The sequence below is a fragment of the Galeopterus variegatus genome, unplaced genomic scaffold, assembly GCF_000696425.1.
Source record: "Galeopterus variegatus unplaced genomic scaffold, G_variegatus-3.0.2 Scaffold1301, whole genome shotgun sequence".
Lineage (NCBI taxonomy): Eukaryota > Metazoa > Chordata > Mammalia > Dermoptera > Cynocephalidae > Galeopterus > Galeopterus variegatus.
In genome coordinates this window covers 234,810-249,110 of record NW_007727412.1, presented here as the reverse complement: position 1 = coordinate 249,110, position 14,301 = coordinate 234,810, and the positions used below count along the sequence as shown (strand labels likewise).

Here is a 14,301-nt window from a genome sequence, read left to right as displayed (position 1 = left end):
TGCATCTGGATGGAAAAGATGAAGTCATACTGTCCCTATTAGCAGATGATATGATCCCATATATTAAGCAGCCTAAATCCTCTACAAAAAAAAAAAAGAAAGAAAAAAGAAAAAAAAAATACTCTTAGAGTTGATAAATGATTCCAGGAAATTTTCAGCATACAAAGATAATACAGAAAAATCAGTAGCAGTGGAGACCACACCCAGCCATGGAGCACAGGCCCTTTGCCCTCTCTGCTCTGCCCCCACCATTTCCCACCCTCCACCCAGCTCACCATGGACAATGATATTGCTGTGCTCATCATCAACAATGGCTCTGCCACGTGCAAGGCTTGCTTCCTGCGCAACAATGTCCCCCAGGCTGTCTCTTCCCTTACATTGTGGGGTACCTGCTGTACCAGGGCATGATGGTGGGTATGAGTCAGTAGGACTCCTATGTGGGTGATGAGTACCAGAGCAAGAGGGGCATCCTGAACCTGAAGTACTCCATTGAGCACGGCATTGTCACCAACTGGGATGACATGGAGAATATCTGACACCATACCTTGTACAACTAGCTGCATGTGGCCCCCAAGGAGCACCCCATGCTGCTGACCGAGGCCCTGCTGAACCTGAAGGCCAACCATGAAAAGACGACCCAAATCACATTTGAGACCTTCAACACACCAGCCATGTATTTGGCTATCCAGGCTGTGCTGTCCCTGAATGTCTCTGGCTGCACCACTGCCATTTTGATGGACTCTGGTGATGGGGTCACCTACACTGTGCCCATCTAGGAGGGGTACGCCCTTCCCCACGCCATCCTGCATCTGGACCTGGCTGGCCGGGACCTCACAGACTACCTCATGAAGATCCTCACTGGGCATGGCTAGAGTTTCGCCACCATGGCTGAGTGAGAAATTGCATGAGACATCAAGGAGAAGCTGTGCTACGTCGCCCTGGACTTCAAGCAGATAATGGCCACAGCAGCCTCCAGCTGCTCCATGGAGAAGAGCTATGAGCTGCCTGATGGTCAGGTGATCACCATTGGCAACGAGCGGTTCTGCTGCCCTGAGGCCCCCTCCAGCCTTCCTTACTAGGAATGGAATCCTGTGGCATCCACAAAACTACTTTCACCTCCACCACAAAGCGTGATGTTGACATCTGCAAGGACCTGTACGCCAACACAGTGCTGTCTGGTGGCACCACCATGTACCCAGGCATTGCAGACAGGAGGCAGAAGGAGATCATTGCCCTGGTACCTAGCACCATGAAGATCAAGATCATTGCTCCCCCTGAGCGCAAGTACTCTGTGTGGAATTATGTCTCCATCCTGGCCTCGCTGTACACCTTCCAGCAGATTTGGATCAGCAAGCAGGAGTATGACAAGTCTGGCTCCTCCATCGTCCACCACAAATGCTTGTAGGCCGACTGTTACTTAGTTTCATTACACACTTTCTTGACAAAACGTAACTTGCACAGAAAACGAGATGAGATTGGCATGGCTTTACTTGATTTTGTTTTTGTTTTTGTTTTTGTTTTTAATTTTTTTTGGCTTGACTCAGGATTTAAAAACTGGAACAGTGAAGGTGACAGGAGTCGGTTGGAGTGAGCATCTTTATTTAAAATACTAAAGGACAAAAATTCCCAGCCAAGAATACTTTACCTACAAAGCTATCCTCCCGAAATGGAGGACAAATAGGATGTTTCTTAAGTTCTACACTGTGGCCAAGGACTTTGATTTTAAATCGTTTTGTTGTTGTTGTTTTAATAGTCATTCCAATTATTGTGAGATGCATAGTAACAGGAAGCCCCTTGCTCTCCCAAAAGCCACCCCACTGCTCCCTTGGGAGAATGGCCCAGTCCTCACCGGAGTCCACACAGGGGAAGTGACAGCATTGCTTTTGTGTAAATTATGTAATGCAAATTTTTTAAATCTTTGCCATAATAATTTTTTATTTTGTTTTATTTTGAATGATCAGCCATTGTGGCCCCACTTTTTCTCCCCAACTTGAGATGTTTGAAGTCTTTTGGTCTCCCTAGGAGTGGGCTGAGGTGTGGAGGGAGCCAGGGCTTACCTATAAACTGACTTGAGACAAGTTCAATAAAAGTGCACATCTAAAACAAGACAAAACAAAATAGCATTTCTTTTTAATTTTTTTTTCTTCCTTTTTTTGTCTTTTTTCGTGACTGGTAACGGGATCGCAACCCATGGTGTTGCGCCCGTACCATGACCAGCAACGGGATCGCAACCCTCAGTGTCATGCCCACACCGCGCTCAACCAGTGAGTGGACCGGTCTCTATATGGGATCCGAACCCTCAGCGGGAGCGCCGCCGCACTCCCAAGTGCCGCACTCTACCGAGTGCGCCACCGGGCCGGCCCCAAAACAGCATTTCTATACACCAATAGTGAACATGCAGAAAAAGAAATCAAGAAAGCTAGCCCATGTACAGTAGACACACACACCCACCCACACACACACACACAAATGCTTAGGAATAAAGTTAACCAAGGATGTGAAAAATCTCTATGAAGAGAACTACAAACCACTGTTGAAAGAAATTAAAGAGGACATAAGAAGATGGAAAGATATCCCATGCTCTTGGATCAGAATAATTAACATTGTGAAAATGTACACATTACCCAAAGTGACCTACAGATTCAATGCAATCCCCATCAAAATTCCAATGACAATTTTCTAATTAGTGGAAAAAACTATTGAGACATTTTTATGGAATAACAAAAGACCACAAATAGCCAAAGAAATCCTGAACACACAAAAAAATAAAGCTGGAGGCCTAACACTACCTGACTTTAAACTATATTACAAAGCTATAATATCCAAAAAAGCTTGGTACTGGCATAAAAACAGACACACAGAGCAATAGAATAGAATTGAGAATCCAGAAATCAGCCCATACACCTACAGCCATCTGATCTTTGACAAAGTCACCAAGTCCACACACTGGGGAAGAGACTGCCTCTTCAGGATATAGTGCTGGGAAAACCTGATATTCATATGTATGAGAATAAAACTTGTCCCATATCTCTTACCATATACCAAAACCAACTCCAAACGGATTAAAGAATTAAATACACATCTTGAAACATTAATACTCCTTAAAGAAAACAGAGGAAACACTACAGGAAGTAGGAATGGGTACAGACTTAATGAATATGACCCCAAAAGCACAAGCAACCAAAGGAAAAATAAACAATGGGATTATATCAAACTGAAAAGCTTCTGCACAGCAAAAGAAACAATCAACAGAGTGAAAAGACAACAGAGTGGGAAAAATATTTGCAAAACGTACATTGGACCAATGATCAATAACCAGAATATAAAAGGAACTCAAGCAACTTCACAGCAACCCAATTTTAAAATGGGCAAAGGAGCTGATTAGGCATTTCTCAAAGGAAAATATAGGAATGGCCAACAGACACATGAAGAAATGCTCTATATCATACAGCATACAGGAAATGCAAATCAGAACCACTCAGAGATACACCATCTCACTTCAGTGGGATGGCTAATATCTAAAAGACTGAGAATGATAAATGCTGGTGAGGTTGCAGAGAAAAAGGAACACTCATACCCTGTTGGTGCGACTGCAAAATGGTGTAGCCATTATGGAAAATGCTATGGAGGTTCCTAAAACCATTATAGATAGATCTACCATATGACCCAGCTATTCAACTGCTGGGAATATACCCAGAGGAATGGAAATCATCATGTTGAAGGGATACCTGTACTCCCATGTTTGTTGCAGCACTATTTACAATAGTCAGGAGCTGGAACCAGCGCAGGTGTCCATCATCAGATGAGTGGATAAGGAAATTGTGGTGTATCTACAAAATGGAATACTACTCTGCTATAAAAAAAAAGAATGAAATACAACTATTTGCAGCAACATGCATGGACTTAGAGAAAATTAAATTAAGTGAAACAATTCAGGTGCCGAAAGAGAAATACCACATGTTCTCACTTATTTGAGGGAGCTAAAACTAACTAAATAAATATACAAATAAATAAATGGTGGGGGGCAAGAAGACAAAACAATCACAAAAATTACTTGATCTTGTTAAGACAAGTGAACAGATATGATGTATTTGGGGTTGGAGGGGAGAGAGAGAGGGGGAAAGATGAACGGGTAAAAGGACATGAAAATCAACTACCATATATATTGAGAAGTTAAAACAAAAAATAAAATAAAATAATATAAAATCAGTAAAGTTTGAAAGAAAAAGATATTTGCTGGGAGCTTTCCAATCACTGTCCAAGGTACTCAGGAAATCATGGCAAATAAGAAATACATGAACTTTGTGTGTGTGTGTGTGATATTCACATTCTATGTGAGGAGAACAAACATCAACGAGCAAAGAAATACGTAAAAAAGATGATTTTGACAATGATAAATGAGAAGAAATAGAGATGTGCTAATAAGTGACAAGCTGTATAGGCATATGTTTCTCCTTGGCCTACCTCTGAGTTCACCTGCAACTATGCTAGACCACCATCCAGAACTTCAAGCACATGCATATTCTTCTTTTCTGCTCACACAGGCATGACAGAACATGTTTGACCAGGCACAACTCAGAAGTGTAGGATATGAGGTTGACCGATGAGGGACAAGAGTTAGTAAAAACCACAGTCTCCTTTTCTTTTGTGGCAATTCTAAGATGTGTTTCACAGTTACTTAGAGTTTCCTGGAAAGATTTTTCCCTGGGTGTTCAAAGCAGCAACCTGATGCTTAAAAGAGATTTTATAAGCTTTTTTTTTTTAATTTCCCTGCCTGATTTTCCCCACTTTTTCATTTGTGTTTTTCATAATCACCTCCTAAATAAACTACTTGCACTCAAGTCCCTGTCTCAAGATTTGCTTTTGGGGAAAACTGAAACTAAGATAGTAAGAGAGGAATATTAAACGTTTTAACTGAGTGATTAAGAAAGATCCCACTAAGGTAGTTGTATTAGAAATGAGATATAAATGAAAAGACGTTCCCATTGATGGGAAGATTTGAGTAAGACAGTTCCTGGTGGAAGCAAGAGCAACTGCAAAATCTGTTATGTGAGAATGAGATGCTAATGTTCAATGAGTAGCATGAAAACCTGAGTGGGTAGTGTAGAGTGAGGAAGTGGGGAATGGTAGGCGATGAGGTCAAAGGGGCAAGTAAGAGAGCCATTTTCTAGGACTGTGTAGATGTATTAAATAGTTCAGGTTTATATTATATTATAATCAGCCTTTGTAATATTATAAGCAAGGGAGTGATGTAATTTGATTTTTAAATAACTCTCTAGCTATTGGGGGGGTTAGGAAGATAAGAGTTGCAAACTGTAACAGAAGGGAAGCAAGAAGACTAGTAATAAAACTACTCTACTGGGCTAGGTGAGAGAAAAAAATCCAAGCTTTTCTTAGTAAGGAGCAGTGAAGATAAAAAGAAGGTTATATTCAAGATATATTTTGCAGGACTCATTGATGAATTACATAGAAGGTTAATAAAGAGAAAGGAAAGAAATCAGATTTTATTAAGTATGAAAAGGCAGATTAAAATGAGATGAGACAAGAGATAAAATAAATTTAGTAAATTTAGGAGTTAGTGACATCTAATAATTCCATAATATGAAATTAGATGTGATACTCCAGGACTAGAAAGTAGACAGCTAGACTAGAAAGAAGATAAGAAAAAAAATTGAGAAAGAGTTAAAGGAAATATAAAGCACACTGAGATAGAGAAGTCAGCAGAGTACATGGAAGAAAATAACTATGGTTTCATGGACACCAAAAATGATATGTAACAGGAAATACCAGGAAGGAGGATGTGGCCAACTGTATGGAATGTTACTTAGAGTACAACTAAGAGGAGGACAGAAATTTAACCATTCTCTTTTCCACTTTTCAGATCAATGATAAGAGCAGCATAAATTAAAGAGCACAGAAAATGGATTGCTTTATGTTGAAGAGAAAAAACATAAGTTGAAAATGTTGAAACAGAAAATGGAGAGAGAACTGTTTAAAAACTTAGTTCTTAAAAAGAGCAGAGAAATAGAGCAACAGCTGAGTGGGGTATGTAGGATCAGTGCTATTATGCCAGAGAATATTATGTGTTTACAACAGAGTTTTCTCTTCCTGAGCATACGAAGTGTAAGTTTCTCACTCTCACTGCAGTTAAATTTTCACCATCGGATTGCATCTATACTATGGAGTGTTGATAGAAATTATGCATGTCATTCCAGGCACAGAGTGTTAAAAATAACTTTTTCAGTCTTCTATTTTTTTTTTCTCTCCAGTGGCAAACTTGAAAATCATGTGTTCCAGATGGTAAAACCACAAATTGTAAGTAAGTTGAGTTGCTGAATCAGTCTTGAGGAGAACCACCAAGAAGAGCCAAGCTTCACAAGTTGAACTGTGATATCAGGAAGAAGAAAAAACAAAACAAAACAAAACAAAAAAACACTGTTGTGTTTGGCCACTGAGTTATCTAGGTGTATTTGTTATTTCATGAAAGCTAAGCCTACCCCAGCAATGTTTAGAAGATGGTTGATAAAATACCATTTTGCATGTTTTAGAAAAACTCATAGTAGAAAGACAGACAATATTGACAAAGAGAGAGTATGTAATTGCAAGAATATTATCCTTGAGAAGATAAAAGTCTGAAATCAAAAGTAGCAACTGTTGGTGTTGGATCACTTCAAAGGAAGAAGTGCAGAGAGTGTGAGCACAAAAAAGTCACAATGATAGGTTTGATCAAAGTAAGTTGAAGCAGTTTTCTCATACATTGCTTACTTTCAGTCAGAGAAGAGTGAGATAAGATGAGAATACAGCCGAGACAGAGTTAATAAGAACATATTGGCTATTGAAAGAAAGAGGGTAAATTATGAAAAACTAATTTCAGGAGTGGGAAATAAGTCAAATTAAGAAAGTAAAAGATCACCTGGCAATGTTGTGTGCATTTGAAACATGGGATCATGAATGCAAAATATGTCGAAGTAGAATATTTGTGTGCATTTTTTATCCTGATTTCAGCTTCCTGGCTGAAGGCATCCAGTATTTTGGATTGATGGCTTTAGTCATGTATGTGTAATGGAGGAAGAGTAGAGCAAGAATACTGCAGGTAATTGCAAAGGAGTGATTTTAATGATGGATCAAGGAATCTTAGCTTGGTAAAAGAGGAATATGACATCCACAGGCAATGGAAAATGAATCATCTGTAGATGAGAGGATGTATAAGTCCATTTCCTGCCGCTTATAATAGAATACCGGAAACTGGGTGGTATATAAAGAAATGAAATTTATTTCTTACAGTTTCGGTGGCTGGAAATTCCAGGGTCCAAGGGGCACATCTGGTGAGGGCTTTCTTCTTATCACATGGCAAGAACGGCAATAGCGAGAGAGCTCACTTGCTCGCCTTATAAAGCCATGAGAACCACTCCTTATAACCCAATAAACCTTTAATCTATTAATGAATTAACCCATTCATGAGGGCAGGGTCTTTTCAATCTAATCGCCTACTAAAGGGCCCACCTTTCAATTACCATAATCGGATTTCCCACTCTCTTAACACTTTTTCCATGGAGATCAAGCTTCAATGAGTTTTCTGGAGACATTTAATCCACAGCAGAGGCCTCTATACAACACACAGTTGCTGAGTTAAGAGTACTGGTATAAGTTATGCAGAAAAATAAGGAATTGTGGTCAGAATGTAGGATGCTTCAAATAAAGATTTTTGAAATATTTCACTTATTGATGATTAAGAAGTCAAGTGTATTGCACAGTAAAGGTCAAAGTGCAGTATTTTCTTTATGGAACCTCTTGGGGAAAACCGCTCTGATTCAAACATCAGAGAAACTTTGCTACTTCTGAGCAATTATGTTTCTGTTTTATGGATGCTGTAAACCATGATAGTTATGGGAGAGAGTTATACAGGGGGCAGAAACATGAAAGGCATTTCTGCTAAATTTGGTGTAGAGAATAATGTCTTAGAAAAAGACAAAGAAATAACTTGCTGCTTACCTTATAAAGTATGGATCTGTGGAAATGGAACTTAAAAAGAAAAGTGGCTAAAACTGTAAGGGCAGAAGGAAAAAGCAGGGTATTAGCAGATGGAGAAGGAACCATTTGGTGTCCTCTTTACAAGAGTATATCAATAATGCTTGAGGTAGATAAATGTTAGGCCCAGAATATGGGCTGCAACAGGAAACAGAAAATCACCCGCAGGTACAGTGAGGATAACTTCTCAAATAATATGGTCCTTGCCTGTTTAAGGGAATAGCAGTAGGAAGGAGCCCAAGCAAGTCACACCACACTGCACTGTCTTCATCAAACAGAGAGAAGAAAGGGGACAGATATAAATGTCCCTCGATTAGATGCCCTACAGACCTTATTGCTACTCTCTCTTCCCCATAGCTACTGGATAATTGAATTACGAAGAAGCTCTAGATCTTAGTAATGATAGGAACTTTACAATAGTGCTAAAGGAGAGAGAAAAAGGATGAAAGTAGCCTCTGTTTACTACTTTGAGGAAACAAATACCAGGCCTGTTTCTGATACCCATTGTTCAAATAAACAGAAATCTAGACATGTGAAGTTTGTGGAATAAGTTCCATATCATAAAAACATAAGGAAACAAAGGAAACAAATACTTGAAAATACAATAATAAAGTATAACCAATACTTGTTATTTCAAACAAATTCAAGAAAATATAGATTTCTAAAGCAAGATTAGACAATGAAATAGTGAGACAGAGTTCCCCAGAAAGGAGAATGAATAAGATGCAGAAGCAAAATTTAGGGAGCTATAGTGCATAAGGAAAGTAATACAAATATAATATGATTATAAAAAATAAATCACATAAGAAGAGAGAAAAGGCAAAATCATAATTCCAAAGTTATGGAAACAATAATGTGGAGAACAAATCTGAAATTCACTTCAAAAATGAAGAGGGGAAGAATAAGAAGATAAGAATTGTTTTAGTTTGGGCTGCTATATCAAAATACTATAAACTGGGTGGCTTAAAGAAAGAAGTTTATTTCTCACAGTTCTGGACTCTGGGATTCTGAGGTCAGGGTGCCAGAATGGTAGAGTTCTGGTGAGGGCTCTCTCCTGGGTTGAAGGCCTTTGTCTTCTTGTTTTATCCTCACAGGATGGAAAGCAGAGAGGGCAAGCAGTTTAGCTCTCTTGACTTTTCTTAGGGCATTAATTCTATTCATGAGGGCTCCACCCTTATAACCTCATCTTATTCTAAGTACTTCCCAAATACCCCACCTCCTAATATCATAACTATGGGGATTAAAGTTTCAACATATGAATTTTGTGGAGACATCAATATTTAGTCCTTAACATAAAGAGAAAATGATAAATGTGTGGCAAAGAAAGTTAACCTTCAACACAAAATTTGTGATCAAATGAAGGAACCCGGAGGATTAAAATGAATAATACAAAGATATGATAGTAAATTCAATTCTGAATATAAATAAAGACACAAAACTATAGGTCTAAAGATAGGGCTCCTGGGTTCCAGACAAAGTTGTTGAAAAAGGAAATAATACCTCTAGATATAGGCTTGAAATTTATAATTTTTAATAATGTGATAAAAATATCTACAACGATCCAGGCAAAAAGAGAAAGATTAAACAGCAACAACAACAGCAACAATTTTTCCTCTAAAGAAAGAAAAGCCTTGCTGTTTCAGTCTTCTCTTGTTTTAAACTAAAGATGAGATATTAAAGAAACAGTTTGCACAGTTTTGAATAAAAAATAATTTTATATCTAGAAGAGGTTTTGTTTATACGTGAAGTGTCATGTTAGAAAATAGATAACTCATGTTTGAAGAAGTATTTGGAGATAAATCAAAAGACTCAAGAACTGGGGAGATGCATGAGAATGATTAAAACCATTTAGTAGAAATATAATTTTATTTTTATTTATTTTTTTAATTTTCAAATATTAAAATTTCTTTTTCTTTTCTTCCAAATTTTATTTTATTTTGTAAATTACAATGTGGTTGATTATTGTGGCCAAAAATAATTGTTATAAATGTGACCACAAGAGAAATTATAAGCATTTTTCGATCTTAAATTAGCACACACCCCCCCCCACATAAAACAAAATAACATTTAAGATCCTACACTATACCAACAAATTTTAGAGAAAATATATCAATTTATTTTCATATATGGGTTTGGAAAATATTAGAATGTCCAGTTTAATTCTTAGTGTTGTCAAATATAGAAATATGAACTCGGTATTTCTTGAAGTTTATATATAACCACCAGTTGAATTTTCTTAATTGAGGAATTATATTAAATTGCACAAATCTTAACTTTTATGAATTTTTACAAGTATTCACATATGTAATCACACTTAGATCAAGTTACAAAACAACTCGAGCATTTCAGGAGGCTCTCTTGTGTCTCTGTCCAGCCAGTAGTCTTCATCTACAAGGATAAGCACTATTCTGGTCTCTATTACAATAGATTAATTTTGTCTTTTTGAATTCATATAAACTTAATTATATAGTGTGTACTCTTTCGTTCCTGACTTCTTTCTCTCAGCATCATATCTGTGGAACTAAGCCACACTATGGCATGTACTCGTAGCTTGTTCTTTTTCATTATTGTGTATTCCATTGCAGAAATATATCACAATTTATTTGCCCATTCAATTGTTGATAGACATTTGAGTTCCTTCCAGCTTTTAGCTATTATGAATCAAACTTCTGTGATCATTCCTGTATATGCTTTGTACATTCTTAGACACTTATTTCTCTTGGGTATACATCCAGGAGCAAAAAGAGTTGCTTAAATTGTGTGTAGCTTAAGTAAGTACTGCTAGGTATTTTTCCCAAAACAGCTGTGCAAATTTAAATCATCACTATCAAGTGTTCTAGTATCTCCACATCATTGATAACACTTGATAATGTCAAACATTTTACTCATCCAAATTTTGAATTTGTAAAAAACATTTTTGCCTTATAAATGACAGAGAAAAAGAAAAACATGTAAAGCAACTTCATCTAGCTAGAAAAAGATGTTTTTAAAAACCAGGAAAATAGCATAAAAGAGAAATAAACTAAAATACTATAAAAATAATAAGTGAAAGTACCAAAAGTGGTATTAATCTTGATTATTATAATATCTTGTTATAGCCTGTGTTAAATACATCAGATAACTCTACTCCCACTTTGGAATTGCACTATAGAACTTGTATTGATGGCTAATCTGTGTAGTTAACTACCAATTATGCATGAACTTATTGGCTCAATTTATAAGAAATACAGTCTTAATTATCACACTAGTAAAATGGACAAATAAATAATATAAACAAATGAAAAAAACACAAATGGAGAGTATCAGAAAGTGGATTTCGGAGAATAGCATCAATACACAACCACAGGAGTGGTTTGGGAGACCAAGCCCTGCCACTGCATGCCCATAGCCAAAGGAGAACAGCTGCTGCAATGAAACCATGTAGTATCCCTTGGGAATTCTGGGGTTCTTGATTCTGATTGTTCATTCTCTTCAGTTAGGATATTAAGTTATTATACCCTCAAGCTCTCTAACATTTGTGTAGGTATAGCTAATATAATTTAACAATGTAATAAAAAAACAGAATTACTTAGCTGCATGCTGTGGTTGTGAATAGGTGACTACAACTCTAAATGTAAATTTAACTGAAGCCAGTATTTTCCAGGTTCCCTTCCTTTATTATGAATACTTGAAAATTTATTTCCAGTAAAGTAAATAGTATTTCTCTACATCATTTTCATTTCAAAGTGAAATAATGTTGAAACTAAAGAGATTTTAAAACAACATTGTAAATCTATTCTAATTTATAGAACTTAGATTAAATTGCATACATCTCTATTACCTGCCAAAACACAATGTTTATTCTGCTTTTAACACTGAAAGCATTTTAGAGCATTTGTGATAGTTTGAAAAAAAAAAAAAGAAAGAAAGACAAGTCATGTATCCAACGATATAGCCACGCCATTAAGCATATTTTTACAGAGCTGGAGAATGTTCAGAAAGATTTCATCTGCTTAGTTACTTCACCTAATGCACTTAATACCAGTGATTACATGCTTGATACTTTTCTATAAAAAGAAACATCTGAAACAGAAAAACATTTACCATTGCATGAATATGTAAGTCATGTTCAATGCCAAAAACATCATTAACTTGGATAATGCCATGAACTCTGCTTCCTATTGTGGCATCTTATAAATATTTCAGTTAATTTTTAATGTATACCTTCGGTGTTTACAATGTATTACCTTTATTTAATCTTCAGCATTAATATCTAATACACACACAGTGAAACAGAATGTGATATTCTTTTGTCACTGACAGTAACAGATAGTTCTTGATAATTATGATCCATGTGTAGTTCCTTCTTTCATTAGAGGAGAGGAGCATACAATGCTAGATCAACTGCTGGAGCAGTTCTGTGTCATCAATCTCAAACCATTTGCCAGTGACGTGAAAGCACATATCTATACAGAGTAATATATCTGTGTCAACTCATTGTCATATACCCTGAATTGTTTAGAAAAGTATACTAGAAAGAAAAAAACAAATTTGACTATTTTTCTAATCTATGTGAAATGTGAGATAAATGGACATTTACTGAGTCTGCATTTTCCTGTGTGTGTATTAGTGTGTGTATACACATGTTATGGGTAGGAGGGGTGGTATGTTTGCTAGAGTGTGCATTTAATATGTTTATTTATTTATTTATTTATTTATTAGTTTTAAAAAGAAGAGTTTTATTGAGATATAATTCACATACCATAAAAGTAACCTTTCAAGGTATACATTTCAGTGGTTTTTAGTATATTTAATGTTGCATGCAACAGCCATTCCTACTATTTAATTTTAGGACATTTTAATCGCTCCCAAAAGAAACCCAAACCCATTCCATCAAACCCTCATTCTGCTGTACCGTACATCAACCTTCTCTCAACCCTAAGCAACAACTAGTCTACTTTCTGTCTCTACAGATTTGCCTATTCTGGACACTTCATTCAACATGTAGTCTTTTGCGTCTGGCTTTTTTCACTTAGCATCATGTTTTCAAGGTTCACCCATATTTAGCACATGTCAGTACTTCTTTACTTCTTATTCCTGCATAATATTCCATATTATATTCTGTTCATTTGTCAGTAATGGGCATCTCTTGTTTCCATTTTTTGGTTATTATGAATAATGCTTCTATTAACATTAGTGGTCAAACTTTTGTGTGAACATATATTCTATTTTTTTTTCTGTACATTCCTAGGAGTGGAATTGCTGGGTCATATGGTAATTCTATGTTTAAACTTTGAGGAACTGCCAGACTTTCCAGAGCAGCTGCGCCATTTACATTCCCATCAGATGTGTAAGAGGGTTCCAATTTCTCCTCAACACTTATTCCCTCCATTTTCTTGTTGTAAGAACTTCAAAAAAAATTGTGGTTGTTATATCATCCTCTCCACCCCCCCCGGTTTTGTTGTTGTTGTTGTTGTTGTTTGTTTGTTTGTTTTTTGTGTGTGTGTGAGAGTGTGTGTGTGTGTGTGTGTGTGTGTGTGTGTGTGAATTGATTCATTCACCTTTAGCTCCCTCCAATAAGTGAAAACATGTGGTATTTCTTTTTCACTGCCTGACTCGTTTCACTTAATATTATTCTTTCAAGGTCCATCCATGTTGTTGCAAATGGCAGTATTTCATTCGTTTTTATAGCTGAGTAGTATTCATTCCGTTTCTTTTCCCTCACATCCACCCCCTTAACCAGGCTTAAATGAAACCAGACTTTGTTTAAGCCAATATTTTGCTTTCCTTGTTTAATTCAAAAACTTTTTTTATTGTACACGTTTATGAGGTGCAATTTATTGTTTCAATACATGCATGTATTGTATAATGATCTAGTCAGAATATTAGTGTATATATCACTTAAACATTTATCATTTCTTTGTTGTTATAACATTCAAGATCCTCTTCTCTGGTTGTTTAATTTTAAAAAAGAGTAAAAGTCAACTGTTTTTCTTCTTTGTGTGCTTCCTCCTCCAACCCTTTTTTATCTATAAGATTGGTAGCCTAACGTGATAAAAGGATTCCCTGTCTTCTTCTAGCTCTTTGAAGCATTTAATTTCCAAGAGTTTTTCCAAGGATCTTCTTCTATGTGGAGACAGTGGTACTGAATAGGCCAATAACAGTAAAGGAGATTGAAGCTGTTATCAGAAAGCTCCCAACAAAGAAAAGCCCGGGACCAGATGGATTCTCAGCAGAATTTTACCAAACATTCAAAGAGGAAATGACACCGATTCTTTACAAACTATTCCAAAA

General features: G+C 36.6%; 1 pseudogene; it reads left to right on the top strand.

Moving 5' to 3' along the window:
• Positions 1-276: 276 nt before the first annotated feature.
• Positions 277-1,405, top strand: LOC103593209 (annotated as a pseudogene).
• Positions 1,406-14,301: the final 12,896 nt, after the last annotated feature.